The sequence below is a fragment of the Oncorhynchus masou genome, unplaced genomic scaffold (genome assembly GCF_036934945.1).
Source record: "Oncorhynchus masou masou isolate Uvic2021 unplaced genomic scaffold, UVic_Omas_1.1 unplaced_scaffold_1230, whole genome shotgun sequence".
Classification (NCBI taxonomy): domain Eukaryota; kingdom Metazoa; phylum Chordata; class Actinopteri; order Salmoniformes; family Salmonidae; genus Oncorhynchus; species Oncorhynchus masou.
Window position 1 is genome coordinate 40,433 of NW_027002105.1, and position 13,551 is coordinate 53,983.

At 49.7% G+C, this 13,551-nt stretch overlaps 1 pseudogene; it reads right to left on the reverse strand.

Annotated features, from left to right (window-relative positions):
• LOC135529995 (formin-2-like) overlaps positions 1-13,551 on the reverse strand; it is a 158,647-nt pseudogene that overhangs the window by 26,880 nt on the left and 118,216 nt on the right.

A 13,551-nucleotide genomic window follows, 5' to 3' on the forward strand; every position in this document is an offset into this window, starting at 1 on the left:
CAGGGAGACGGCCTCCCAGTCAGGGAGACGGCCTCCCAGTCAGGGAGACGGCCTCCCAGTCAGGGAGACAGCCTCGGCCTCCCAGTCAGGGAGACAGCCTCGGCCTCCCAGTCAGGGAGACAGCCTCGGCCTCCCAGTCAGGGAGACAGCCTCGGCCTCCCAGTCAGGGAGACAGCCTCGGCCTCCCAGTCAGGGAGACAGCCTCGGCCTCCCAGTCAGGGAGACAGCCTCGGCTTCCCAGTCAGGGAGACAGCCTCGGCCTCCCAGTCAGGGAGACAGCCTCGGCCTCCCAGTCAGGGAGACAGCCCCGGCCTCCCAGTCAGAGAGACAGCCCCGGCCCCCAGTCAGGGAGACAGCCTCGGCCCCCAGTCAGGGAGACAGCCTCGGCCCCCAGTCAGGGAGACAGCCTCGGCCTCCCAGTCAGGGAGACAGCCCCGGCCTCCCAGTCAGAGAGACAGCCCCGGCCCCCAGTCAGGGAGACAGCCTCGGCCCCCAGTCAGGGAGACAGCCTCCCAGTCAGAGAGACAGCCCCGGCCTCCCAGTCAGGGAGACAGCCTCGGCCTCCCAGTCAGGGAGACAGCCTCGGCCTCCCAGTCAGGGAGACAGCCTCCCAGTCAGGGAGACAGCCTCGGCCCCCCAGTCAGAGAGACAGCCTCGGCCTCCCAGTCAGAGAGACAGCCTCGGCCTCCCAGTCAGGGAGACAGCCTCCCAGTCAGAGAGACAGCCCCGGCCTCCCAGTCAGGAGACAGCCTCGGCCTCCCAGTCAGGGAGACAGCCTCGGCCCCCCAGTCAGAGAGACAGCCTCGGCCTCCCAGTCAGGGAGACAGCCTCCCAGTCAGGGAGACAGCCTCCCAGTCAGGGAGACAGCCTCGGCCTCCCAGTCAGGGAGACAGCCTCGGCCTCCCAGTCAGGGAGACAGCCTCGGCCTCCCAGTCAGGGAGACAGCCTCGGCCTCCCAGTCAGGGAGACAGCCTCGGCCTCCCAGTCAGGGAGACAGCCCCGGCCCCCAGTCAGGGAGACAGCCTCGGCCCCCAGTCAGGGAGACAGCCTCGGCCCCCAGTCAGGGAGACAGCCTCGGCCTCCCAGTCAGGGAGACAGCCCCGGCCTCCCAGTCAGGGAGACAGCCCCGGCCCCCAGTCAGGGAGACAGCCTCGGCCCCCCCAGTCAGGGAGACAGCCTCCCAGTCAGAGAGACAGCCCCGGCCTCCCAGTCAGGGAGACAGCCTCGGCCTCCCAGTCAGGGAGACAGCCTCCCAGTCAGGGAGACAGCCTCGGCCCCCCAGTCAGAGAGACAGCCTCGGCCTCCCAGTCAGAGAGACAGCCTCGGCCTCCCAGTCAGAGAGACAGCCTCCCAGTCAGAGAGACAGCCCCGGCCTCCCAGTCAGGGAGACAGCCCCGGCCTCCCAGTCAGGGAGACAGCCCCGGCCTCCCAGTCAGGGAGACAGCCTCGGCCTCCCAGTCAGGGAGACAGCCTCGGCCTCCCAGTCAGGGAGACAGCCTCGGCCTCCCAGTCAGGAGACAGCCTCGGCCTCCCAGTCAGGGAGACAGCCTCGGCCTCCCAGTCAGGAGACAGCCTCGGCCTCCCAGTCAGGGAGACAGCCTCGGCCTCCCAGTCAGGGAGACAGCCTCGGCCTCCCAGTCAGGGAGACAGCCTCGGCCTCCCAGTCAGGGAGACAGCCTCGGCCTCCCAGTCAGGGAGACAGCCTCGGCCTCCCAGTCAGGGAGACAGCCTCGGCCTCCCAGTCAGGGAGACAGCCTCGGCCTCCCAGTCAGAGAGACAGCCTCGGCCTCCCAGTCAGAGAGACAGCCTCGGCCTCCCAGTCAGGGAGACCTGCACCAAGACAAAGCCACCATTTAGATTCCCATTTCAATGTAAAGTGTGTGGGTGCTGCCTACGACCCGCTTGGAAGTTCCTGGATAACTGTTCGTTAGAGTGCAGTTAGCCATGGCATCGGTGGCTCTGGTAGTGGGGAAGTAGGGTCTCCATTAGGGGCATTAGGGGTTGCAGTGGGGTCTTCCTGGGGTATCAGGGGTCAGTGCCAGGGGTGCTCTCTGACAAATTGATCCCAGTTGTGGGTAAAAAGAGAGATTCCACCGTGAAGCTGAATGGAGAGTGACACAGCAGCCTGCAGCAGTGAGGTTCTCGGCGTGAGAGGTGGAAGGGGGGGTGGGGAGAAACGTTGACATCTCCAGGCAGACAGCTCAGGGGTTAATGCCCGACACCCCAGACCCTGAGGTCCTCACGGGTCACAGGCAAAGATGAATGGCCATGGAAGGTTACCAAAATCTCTCATGGTGGACGGAGCGTCAATGGTCACGAGGCATCATCCACCATGATAAAGGAAAACGCCATCCAAAAACTCTTTGGGAATTTGTTTCACTCGTCCTTTGTTGACATCGTCCCAAAATGTTTGGCTTGTCGACACTCATGTGAAGGTATGCAACTTCCAAAATACAGAAACCATCCTTGCATTTGGATTCATATGATTCAAAACGCAGCATCAAATTATGCAACAAAATGCATCATACGGATTTCTGTATTTTGAAAGTTAAATATTTTGAAAACTTGGGTGCTGACAAGCAAAACATTTTGGGACGATGTCAACAATGGATGAATGAATCAAATACCAAAATATTGTTTTGGGGGCGGAGCTTTCCCTTTAAAAAGTGGCGCTGGGTTCTTACTGGTCCGGGCTAATCACATCCAGATAACCCAGACCACGACAGCTCTGAGCCCGGAATAGTCTGCCACAACAATCAAGCAGGATACCAGAGTCACTTTGATTTATAATGCCTCTCAATAGGTGAAATTACTGCTCAATGAAATTGCTGCTCAGTGATTTGCTTTCAACTGGGGTCCATATAATTTTCTTAAGAAAACAAGGGGGGGTAATGAATGTGAGGAATTTGGAATTAGTACATTTCAGGGGAAGATCATCAAGAAGTCAATAATGTGAAGTCCACTGGGTGAGATTAAACAACCAGTTCAGATCAATCTCTCCACTGAACCAAAAAAAACAACAATAGAAGTCCAATGTTTCTCCACCATAATCTGCAGTTTGTCCAAGTGACCTCACAGCAGCAGACCACTTGTAGCTCGCCAGCCCCGGTACCTCCACATCCGACTTCCTCATCAGCGGGATCGTCTGAGGAGGGATTGGGGGGGGGGGGCTGGTGCTGAGGACTATTTATGTCTGTAATAAAGCCTTTTGTGGGAAAACTAATTTCTGATTGGCTGGGCCTAGCACCCCTGTGGGTGGGCCTGTGCCCTCCCAGACCACCCCGTGGCTGCACCCCTGCCCAGTCCTGTGAATTCCATTTACTGATTATATGAACTGTAACTCAGTAAAATCATTACACAATGAAACTCTCTCCCTCAGTGGACAAATAAATTGGCATCATTGAAACGTCAGTGTTCATTTTGTCAACAATAACAAAATATTTGTCAAACAATTTTTTCCGATGATAAATGATAAGGAGACGCCATGAAAACAATGGAAATTAAAATGGAGACGTGACAAGAATTCCACGTGAGCCTATTCAAGTTGGAATGAAGCTCCTGGTCGTCGGGTTTGTCCAGTCACAAGGACGCATGCTTCTGAAGAATATTTAATGCAATCCTATTATTGGCAGAAAGAAAGTCTTTCAGTTGAGCGTAGTAGGGGCGTCAGTTGGGTATGGCAGTTCTCATGTCCTAGCTCAAGACCAAAAATATAAAACGGGCAACGACAGGGGCGGCAGGGTAGCCTAGTGGTTAGAGCATTGGACTAGTAACCGGAAGGTTGTGAGTTCAATCACCCAAGGTACAAATCTGTCGTTCTGCCCCTGAACAGGCAGTTAACCCACTGTTCCTAGGCCGTCATTGAAAATAAGAATTTGTTCTTAACTGACTTGCCTGGTAAAAAAAAAAAAGTCTCATTCCTGATTCAGATGGAATGTCTGTTTAGCGTAAAGCTCGGCGGGCTTTAGGACCCACACGGAGTATCGCACGGAGAGGAGCTGCCAGTCTGCACGCCTTTCAGAAGCTTTAAAGGTATTTTAGTCCTAAAGACAGAATCAATCTAAAATGGCTAATGAACTTAACCACTGCCTGGCGTCAGGTTGAGGTGTCGTCAGCACTGCCTGGCGTCAGGTTGAGGTGTCGTCCCCACTGCCTGGCGTCAGGTTGAGGTGTCGTCCCCACTGCCTGGCGTCAGGTTGAGGTGTCGTCCCCACTGCCTGGCGTCAGGTTGAGGTGTCGTCCCCACTGCCTGGCGTCAGGTTGAGGTGTCGTCCCCACTGCCTGGCGTCAGGTTGAGGTGTCGTCAGCACTGCCTGGCGTCAGGTTGAGGTGTCGTCAGCACTGCCTGGCGTCAGGTTGAGGTGTCGTCCCCACTGCCTGGCGTCAGGTTGAGGTGTCGTCCCCACTGCCTGGCGTCAGGTTGAGGTGTCGTCCCCACTGCCTGGCGTCAGGTTGAGGTGTCGTCCCCACTGCCTGGCGTCAGGTTGAGGTGTCGTCCCCACTGCCTGGCGTCAGGTTGAGGTGTCGTCAGCACTGCCTGGCGTCAGGTTGAGGTGTCGTCCCCACTGCCTGGCGTCAGGTTGAGGTGTCGTCCCCACTGCCTGGCGTCAGGTTGAGGTGTCGTCCCCACTGCCTGGCGTCAGGTTGAGGTGTCGTCCCCACTGCCTGGCGTCAGGTTGAGGTGTCGTCCCCACTGCCTGGCGTCAGGTTGAGGTGTCGTCCCCACTGCCTGGCGTCAGGTTGAGGTGTGTGTACATGTTTCTTACCTTACCAGAATGTTCTGACAGGGTTGGACAACAAAACTCTAGGACTTTTTTTGTTTCCTGAATATGTTAAAATTATATTTTAGGCTTTAGGGTTCGGGTTGCGTTTAGGGTTCGGGTTGCGTTTAGGGTTCAGGTTGCGTTTAGGGTTCAGGTTGCGTTTAGGGTTCAGGTTGCGTTTAGGGTTCGGGGGAAAATAGGACTGGAATGGGAATACAATTTTACTCCTCAAAAAGTCCAGAAAATTCCTGAAAACAAAGTTGTGTCCCCGTCCGTGTGTGTCCATAGTAGTGTGTGTGTGTGTGTGTGTGTGTGTGTGTGTGTCCATAGTAGTGTGTGTGTGTGTGTCCGTGTGTCCATAGTAGTGTGTCCATAGTAGTGTGTTTTCTCCTACCTTGGCTGAGGAACTCCTCCATCTTGTCCTTGAAGGGCTGCAGGTGATCTTCAGTGGACACTTTACACACCTTCTCCACCTCTGTGTTGCACGCTGGAATGAGAGGACGACACTAAACTGTTTACAAAACGCCCACAGAACGGCAATACAGTGGCTGATTTCAAGAGAAAAATCACCATTTAAGATATGTAAATATTCAACCTTTAACTAGGCAAGTCAGTTAAGAACAAATTCTTATTTACAATGACGGCTTACCGGAGAACAGTGGTTTAACTGCCTTGTTCAGGGGAACAGTGGTTTAACTGCCTTGTTCAGGGGAACAGTGGGTTAACTGCCTTGTTCAGGGGAACAGTGGGTTAACTGCCTTGTTCAGGGGAACAGTGGGTTAACTGCCTTGTTCAGGGGAACAGTTGGTTAACTGCCTTGTTCAGGGGAACAGTGGGTTAACTGCCTTGTTCAGGAGCAGAACGACAGATTTGTACCTTCAAATCAGCAACCATTCGGTTACATGCCCAACGCTCCAACCACTAGGCTACATACAATGTCGACCATAACAGATTAGTGCCCGACCAGTGGTCATCTTCAGTGTAGCTAAACCATGTTACTATGACCTAGCGATAGTTTCACATGAACCCAGCCCGCTTCTCTAACATCCCTGAAATGGGCCCTGTACTTACAGAAAACTAACCTATCCTGATCAACTATTACTCGTTGATAAATATGACTCAGCCGAGAGCTGCCCTGTGATACGAGCCTACCAGAGGAGCTACATAACTTCTATGCTCACTTCGAGGCAAGTAACACTGACACATGCATGAGAGCACTAGCTGTTCCAGAAGACTGTGATCACGGTCTCCGCAGCCGATGAGAGGAAGACCTTTAAACAAGCCAACACTCACAAGGCCGCAGGGCTAGACATTACCAGGACGGGTAATGCGAGCGTGCGCTGACCAACTAACCTCCACCTCACCCTCGACCCTCGACCCTAACCCTCGACCCTAACCCTCGGCCCTAACCCTCGACCCTAACCCTCGACCCTAACCCTAAACTTGTACGTCTAAATCCAGCCTTGACACTAGCTTCTTAGCAATGACTTCACTGACATTTTCAACCTCTCTCTGTCTGAGTCTGTAATACCAACATGTTTCAAGCAGACCAAACCACCCATAGTCCCTGTGCCCAAGAACGCAAAGCTAACCTACCTAAATGACTACCGACCCGTAGCACTCACGTCTGTAGCCATGAAATGCTTTGAAAGGCTGGTCATGGCTCACATCAACACCATCATCCCAGAAACCCTAGACCCACTCCAATTTGCATACTGCCCTAACAGATCCACAGATGATACAATCTCTATTGCAATCCACACTGCCCTTTCCCATCTGGACAAAAGGAACACCTCTTTGAGAATGCTGTTCATTGACTACAGCTCAGCGTTCAACACCAAAGTGCCCTCAAAGCTAAGGACCATGGGACTAAACACCTCCCTCTGATGTCAGAGCCCTACAAATTGTCAAAGACTCCAACTAGTCATAGACTGTTCTCTCTGCTACCGCACGGCAAGTGGTACCAGAGCAACAAATCTAGGTCCAAGAGGCTTCTTAACAGCTTCTACCCCCAAGCCATAAGACTCCTGTACAGCTAATCAAATGAATTACCCCCTGTATATAGCCTCCACATAGACTCTGTACCGGTACCCCCTGTATATAGCCTCCACATTGACTCTGTACCGGTATCCCCTGTATATAGCCTCCACATTGACTCTGTACCGGTACCCCCTGTATATAGCCTCCACATTGACTCTGTACCGGTACCCCTGTATATAGCCTCCACATTGACTCTGTACCGGTATCCCCTGTATATAGCCTCCACATTGACTCTGTACCGGTACCCCCTGTATATAGCCTCCACATTGACTCTGTACCGGTACCCCCTGTATATAGCCTCCACATCGACTCTGTACCGGTACCCCCTGTATATAGTCTCCACATTGACTCTGTACTGGTTCCCCCTGTATATAGCCTCCACATTGACTCTGTACCGGTACCCCCTGTATATAGCCTCCACATTGACTCTGTACCGGTATCCCCTGTATATAGCCTCCACATTGACTCTGTACCGGTACCCCTGTATATAGCCTCCACATCGACTCTGTATCGGTACCCCCTGTATATAGCCTCCACATTGACTCTGTACCGGTACCCCCTGTATATAGCCTCCACATTGACTCTGTACAGGTACCCCCTGTATATAGCCTCCACATTGACTCTGTACCATAACCCCTGTATATTTTTATTTCACCTTTATTTAACCAAGTTCTCATTTACAATTGCGACCTGGCCAAGATAAAGCAAAGCAGTTCGACACATACAATGACACAAAGTTACACATGGAGTAAAACAAACATACAGTCAATAATACAGTATAAACAAGTCTATATACGATGTGAGCAAATGAGGTGAGATGAGGGAGGTAAAGGCAAAAAAAGGCCATGGTGGCAAAGTAAATACAATATAGCAAGTAAAACACTGGAATGGTAGATTTGCAATGGAAGAATGTGCAAAGTAGAAATAAAAATAATGGGGTGCAAAGGAGCAAAATAAATAAATTAAATACAGTAGGGAAAGAGGTAGTTGTTTGGGCTAAAATATAGGTGGGCTATGTACAGGTGCAGTAATCTGTGAGCTGCTCTGACAGCTGGTGCTTAAAGCTAGTGAGGGAGATAAGTGTTTCCAGTTTCAGTGCTTTTTGTAGTTCGTTCCAGTCATTGGTAGTAGAGAACTGGAAGGAGAGGAGGCCAAAGAAAGAATTGGTTTTGGGGGTGACTAGAGAGATATACCTGCTGGAGCGTGTGCTACAGGTGGGAGATGCTATGGTGACCAGCGAGCTGAGATAAGGGGGGACTTTACCTAGCAGGGTCTTATAGATGACATGGAGCCAGTGGGTTTGGCGACGAGTATGAAGCGAGGGCCAGCCAACGAGAGCGTACAGGTCGCAATGGTGGGTAGTATATGGGGCTTTGGTGACAAAACGGATTGCACTGTGATAGACTGCATCCAATTTGTTGAGTAGGGTATTGGAGGCTATTTTGTAAATGACATCGCCAAAGTCGAGGATTGGTTGGATGGTCAGTTTTACGAGGGTATGTTTGGCAGCATGAGTGAAGGATGCTTTGTTGCGAAATAGGAAGCCAATTCTAGATTTAACTTTGGATTGGAGATATTTGATATGGGTCTGGAAGGAGAGTTTACAGTCTAACCAGACACCTAAGTATTTGTAGTTGTCCAAGTATTCTAAATCAGAGCCATCCAGAGTAGTGATGTTGGACAGGCGGGTAGGAGCGGGTAGCGATTAGTTGAAGAGCATGCATTTAGTTTTACTTGTATTTAAGAGCAATTGGAGGCCACGGAAGGAGAGTTGTATGGCATTGAAGCTTGCCTGGAGGGTTGTTAACACAGTGTCCAAAGAAGGGCCAGAAGTATACAGAATGGTGTCGTCTCCGTAGAGGTGGATCCGAGACTCACCAGCAGCAAGAGCAACCTTATTGATGTATACAGAGAAGAGAGTCGGTCCAAGAATTGAACCCTGTGGCACCCCATAGAGACTGCCAGAGGTCCGGACAGCAGACCCTCCGATTTGACACACTGAACTCTATCAGAGAAGTATAGCCTCCACATTGACTGTGTACCGGGACCCCTGTATATTGACTTTGTACCGGTACCCCCCTGTATACAGCCTCCACATTGACTCTGTACCAGTACCCCTGTATACAGCCTCCACCTTGACTCTGTACCGGTACCACCTGTATAATAGTCTCCACATTGACTCTGTACCGTAAAACCCTGTATATAGCCTCCACATTGACTCTGTACCGGTACTCCCTGTATATAGCCTCCACATTGACTCTGTACCGTAAAACCCTGTATATAGCCTCCACATTGACTCTGTACCTTAACACCCTGTATATAGCCTCCACATTGACTCTGTACCGTAAAACCCTGTATATAGCCTCCACATTGACTCTGTACCGTAAAACCCTGTATATAGCCTCCACATTGACTCTGTACCTTAACACCCTGTATATAGCCTCCACATTGACTCTGTACCGTAAAACCCTGTATATAGCCTCCACATTGACTCTGTACCTTAACACCCTGTATATAGTACAGATTTTTTTTCTTCTTAAAACTGCATTGTTGGTTAAGGGCTCGTAAGCAAGCTTTTCACTCTAAGGTACTTCACTCTAAGGTACTTCACTCTAAGGTACTTCACTCTAAGGTACTTCACTCTAAGGTACTTCACTCTAAGGTACTTCACTCTAAGGTACTTCACTCTAAGGTACTTCACTCTAAGGTACTTCACTCTAAGGTACTTCACTCTAAGGTACTTCACTCTAAGGTACTTCACTCTAAGGTACTTCACTCTAAGGTACTTCACTCTAAGGTACTTCACTCTAAGGTACTTCACTCTAAGGTACTTCACTCTAAGGTACTTCACTCTAAGGTACTTCACTCTAAGGTACTTCACTCTAAGGTACTTCACTCTAAGGTACTTCACTCTAAGGTACTTCACTCTAAGGTACTTCACTCTAAGGTACTTCACTCTAAGGTACTTCACTCTAAGGTACTTCACTCTAAGGTACTTCACTCTAAGGTACTTCACTCTAAGGTACTTCACTCTAAGGTACTTCACTCTAAGGTACTTCACTCTAAGGTACTTCACTCTAAGGTACTTCACTCTAAGGTACTTCACTCTAAGGTACTTCACTCTAAGGTACTTCACTCTAAGATATATGTACCTGTTGTTTTCAGCACAGGTGACAAATACAATTAGATTTTCTGTAGTTCTGTCAAGTTACTGTATGTGGCTGCGAAGGCAAATCATTCAACTGCATTCTGACCCCATCACCTGTCATCCCTGGTAACCCCTGTCGCCCCTGGTAACCCCTGCTCCCCTCCCGCTGATGCCTGCTGTGGAATTCTGGAATCTATTCTAGAACTTCTGTGAAGCTCTGAGAGTCAAGCACCAATCAGTGGCCATAATGAATTAGAGTCAGAGTGTCAGTGTCCAATCTAAATCCCAGCTGGACAATTACCGCCCTCGACCTGACCTTTAGCCTGTGTCAGGGAGGGCCATGTTGTTCTTCCTGGAGCAGACTGGTTGAGCACATCTCAGTAGGCTAGACACCATCTGTCTGTAATACAGACCCAGCCTACAGTCACCTCTAATAGACCACCAATATAACAGACATCTCAGTAGGCTAGACACCATCTGTCTGTAATACAGACCCAGCCTACAGTCACCTCTAATAGACCACCAATATAACAGACATCTCAGTAGGCTAGACACCATCTGTCTGTAATACAGACCCAGCCTACAGTCGCCTCTAATAGACCACCAATATAACAGACATCTCAGTAGGCTAGACACCATCTGTCTGTAATACAGACCCAGCCTACAGTCGCCTCTAATAGACCACCAATATAACAGACATCTCAGTAGGCTAAGACACCATCTGTCTGTAATACAGACCCAGCCTACAGTCGCCTCTAATAGACCACCAATATAACAGACATCTCAATAGGCTAGACACCATCTGTCTGTAATACAGACCCAGCCTACAGTCAACTCTAATAGACCACCAATAACAGATTTCGAGACGCCCGCTGACGAGCTGAGCCAGGCAGCTGAGAGGACCATCTAGCTACAGAACAGAGAAGACCATATAGCTATAGAACAGAGAGGGGGCTTACTGTAAAGAGAGAGGACCATCTAGCTACAGAACAGAGGGGGCTTACTGTAAAGAGAGAGGACCATATCATTACAAAGTTACGCTTTCTAGGGAGTTTTTCCTAGGCTGGTTCCTCTCTAGGTTTTTCCTAGGTTCTGGTCTTTCTAGGGAGTTTTTTCCTAGCCACCGTGCTTCTACATCTGCATTGCTTCCTGTTTGGGGTTTTAGGCTGGGTTTCTGTACAGCACTTTGTGACATCAGCTGATGTAAGAAGGGATTTCAATAAATGTGATTGATTGATTGTTAACCTGTTGAAATGTTTTGCTCACAACGGCCACGGAGAGCGAGATCACACAGTCGTCATAGGAAAGCAGGGGTTTGTCACGCAAGGCACAGTGTTATATTCCTCAGAGAGCATAAAAAGACATGTTGCTCGTTTGGGAGTTTTGTGCCCATGGGAAGTTCATGGCTTCATGGTTTCCCTTTGGAATCCGTTACCGACTGACAGACCCAGTCACATGTACGACAAGCTTCATAGTCTGTAATAGGATGCCCCACACATATATACATACACATATATACATATACACATATACACATATATACATATACAACAAGCTTCATAGTCTGTAATAGGATGCCTCTTTCCTCATATATATATACACATATATACATATACGACAAGCTTCATAGTCTGTAATAGGATGCCTCTTTCCTCATATATATATAATATATACACACATATACAACAAGCTTCATAGTCTGTAATAGGATGCCTCTTTCCTCATATATATACATATACGACAAGCTTCATAGTCTGTAATAGGATGCCTCTTTCCTCATATATATATACACATACACATATATATACATACACATATATATACGACAAGCTTCATAGTCTGTAATAGGATGCCCCACACACATATATACAAACACACATATATATACATATACACACATACATACATACACATATACATACACACATACACACACACACACAGCCTTCCTACAGGTTTGAAGACACAGAGGGCGGAGACATCTTGTATGTGTCACGTTCATTGTAAGCGGGTCGGCTTTGTTGGACCATTTCTGTATTGGCGTCACTGGTACTTCCTGTTTAAGCTTTTGTTTGTAAACAGAAAGCAGGAGAATGGAGTCACGGTAAGATTAGCCCGAAGGGAGGACGAGGGAGTGCCTTGAGAGCATTTCTGTTGGTAGGATACAGGTGGTCTGGGGTTTTAACAGGAGATGTGTTGGTAGGATACAGGGGGTCTGGGGTTTTAACAGGAGATGTGTTGGTAGGATACAGGTGGTCTGGGGTTTTAACAGGAGATGTGTTGGTAGGATACAGGTGGTCTGGGGTTTTAACAGGAGATGTGTTGGTAGGATACAGGGGGTCTGGGGTTTTAACAGGAGATGTGTTGGTAGGATACAGGGGGTCTGGGGTTTTAACAGGAGATGTGTTGGTAGGATACAGGGGGTCTGGGGTTTTAACAGGAGATGTGTTGGTAGGATACAGGTGGTCTGGGGTTTTAACAGGAGATGTGTTGGTAGGATACAGGTGGTCTGGGGTTTTAACAGGAGATGTGTTGGTAGGATACAGGGGGTCTGGGGTTTTAACAGGAGATGTGTTGGTAGGATACAGGGGGTCTGGGGTTTTAACAGGAGATGTGTTGGTAGGATACAGGTGGTCTGGGGTTTTAACAGGAGGTGTGTTGGTAGGAAACAAGGGGTCTGGGGTTTTAACAGGAGATGTGTTGGTAGGATACAGGTGGTCTGGAGTTTTAACACCCCATAGGGGCACAGGAGATGTGTTGGTAGACGTGAGGTGGGACGGTTTGAAATCACCCAGCATTTAAAACCAGGTGATCAAAAGCACAAGAATTCCTTCAAACTTGAAGCAGCAAACCAGTTATTTATGGGGGGAAAAAACTGTTTTTTTCCAGAAGCCGTCGTCAATCCTGCCACTCATGGAGAATCCATGATATTATAGAGTAACAGTACAGCTTCCAGCCCTCTCCTCGCCCCTACCTGGGCTCGAACCAGGGACCCTCTACACACAGACAATAGCCACCCTCAAAGGATCGTTACCCATCGCTCCACAAAAACCGCGGCCCTTGCAGAGCAAGGGGAACCACTACTTCAAGGTCTCACAGAGAGTGACGTCACCGATTGAAAAGCGATAAGCGCGCACCACCGCTAACTAGCTAGCCATTTCACATCGGTTACACTAGCATAGCTTCCTCATCCAGCCACGTTTCACTAAGACATTAAATTGTTCAAGTCCCTCTGATAGAAGATTCTCGGACGACGCTCATCCATCTCATTCCTGAGTGACTGGACATTGGCCAATCGAATGGAGGGGGAGCGCCACTGTTTTCTTCGCCTCCATTTCACCCGACATCATCCCACGTCTACAGCGTTTTGGTGGATTATGGTCCGGTATGACCAGTGGAACAGCTGAGTCAGAGATGAAGTCTAAATCGAGGTCAGTGATAATAGTATAGCTATTTAAACAATACACGTCACTCAAATGGACAAGTTGGGTCGGGGCGCGTCGCCCTCCTCCGTCCCTCGGGACATGTGGCCCCCCTGTAATTAAAGTGCACATGGTCTCTCCGGTTGAGGCCCGAGGACAGAGAGAGAAACATGGTCTC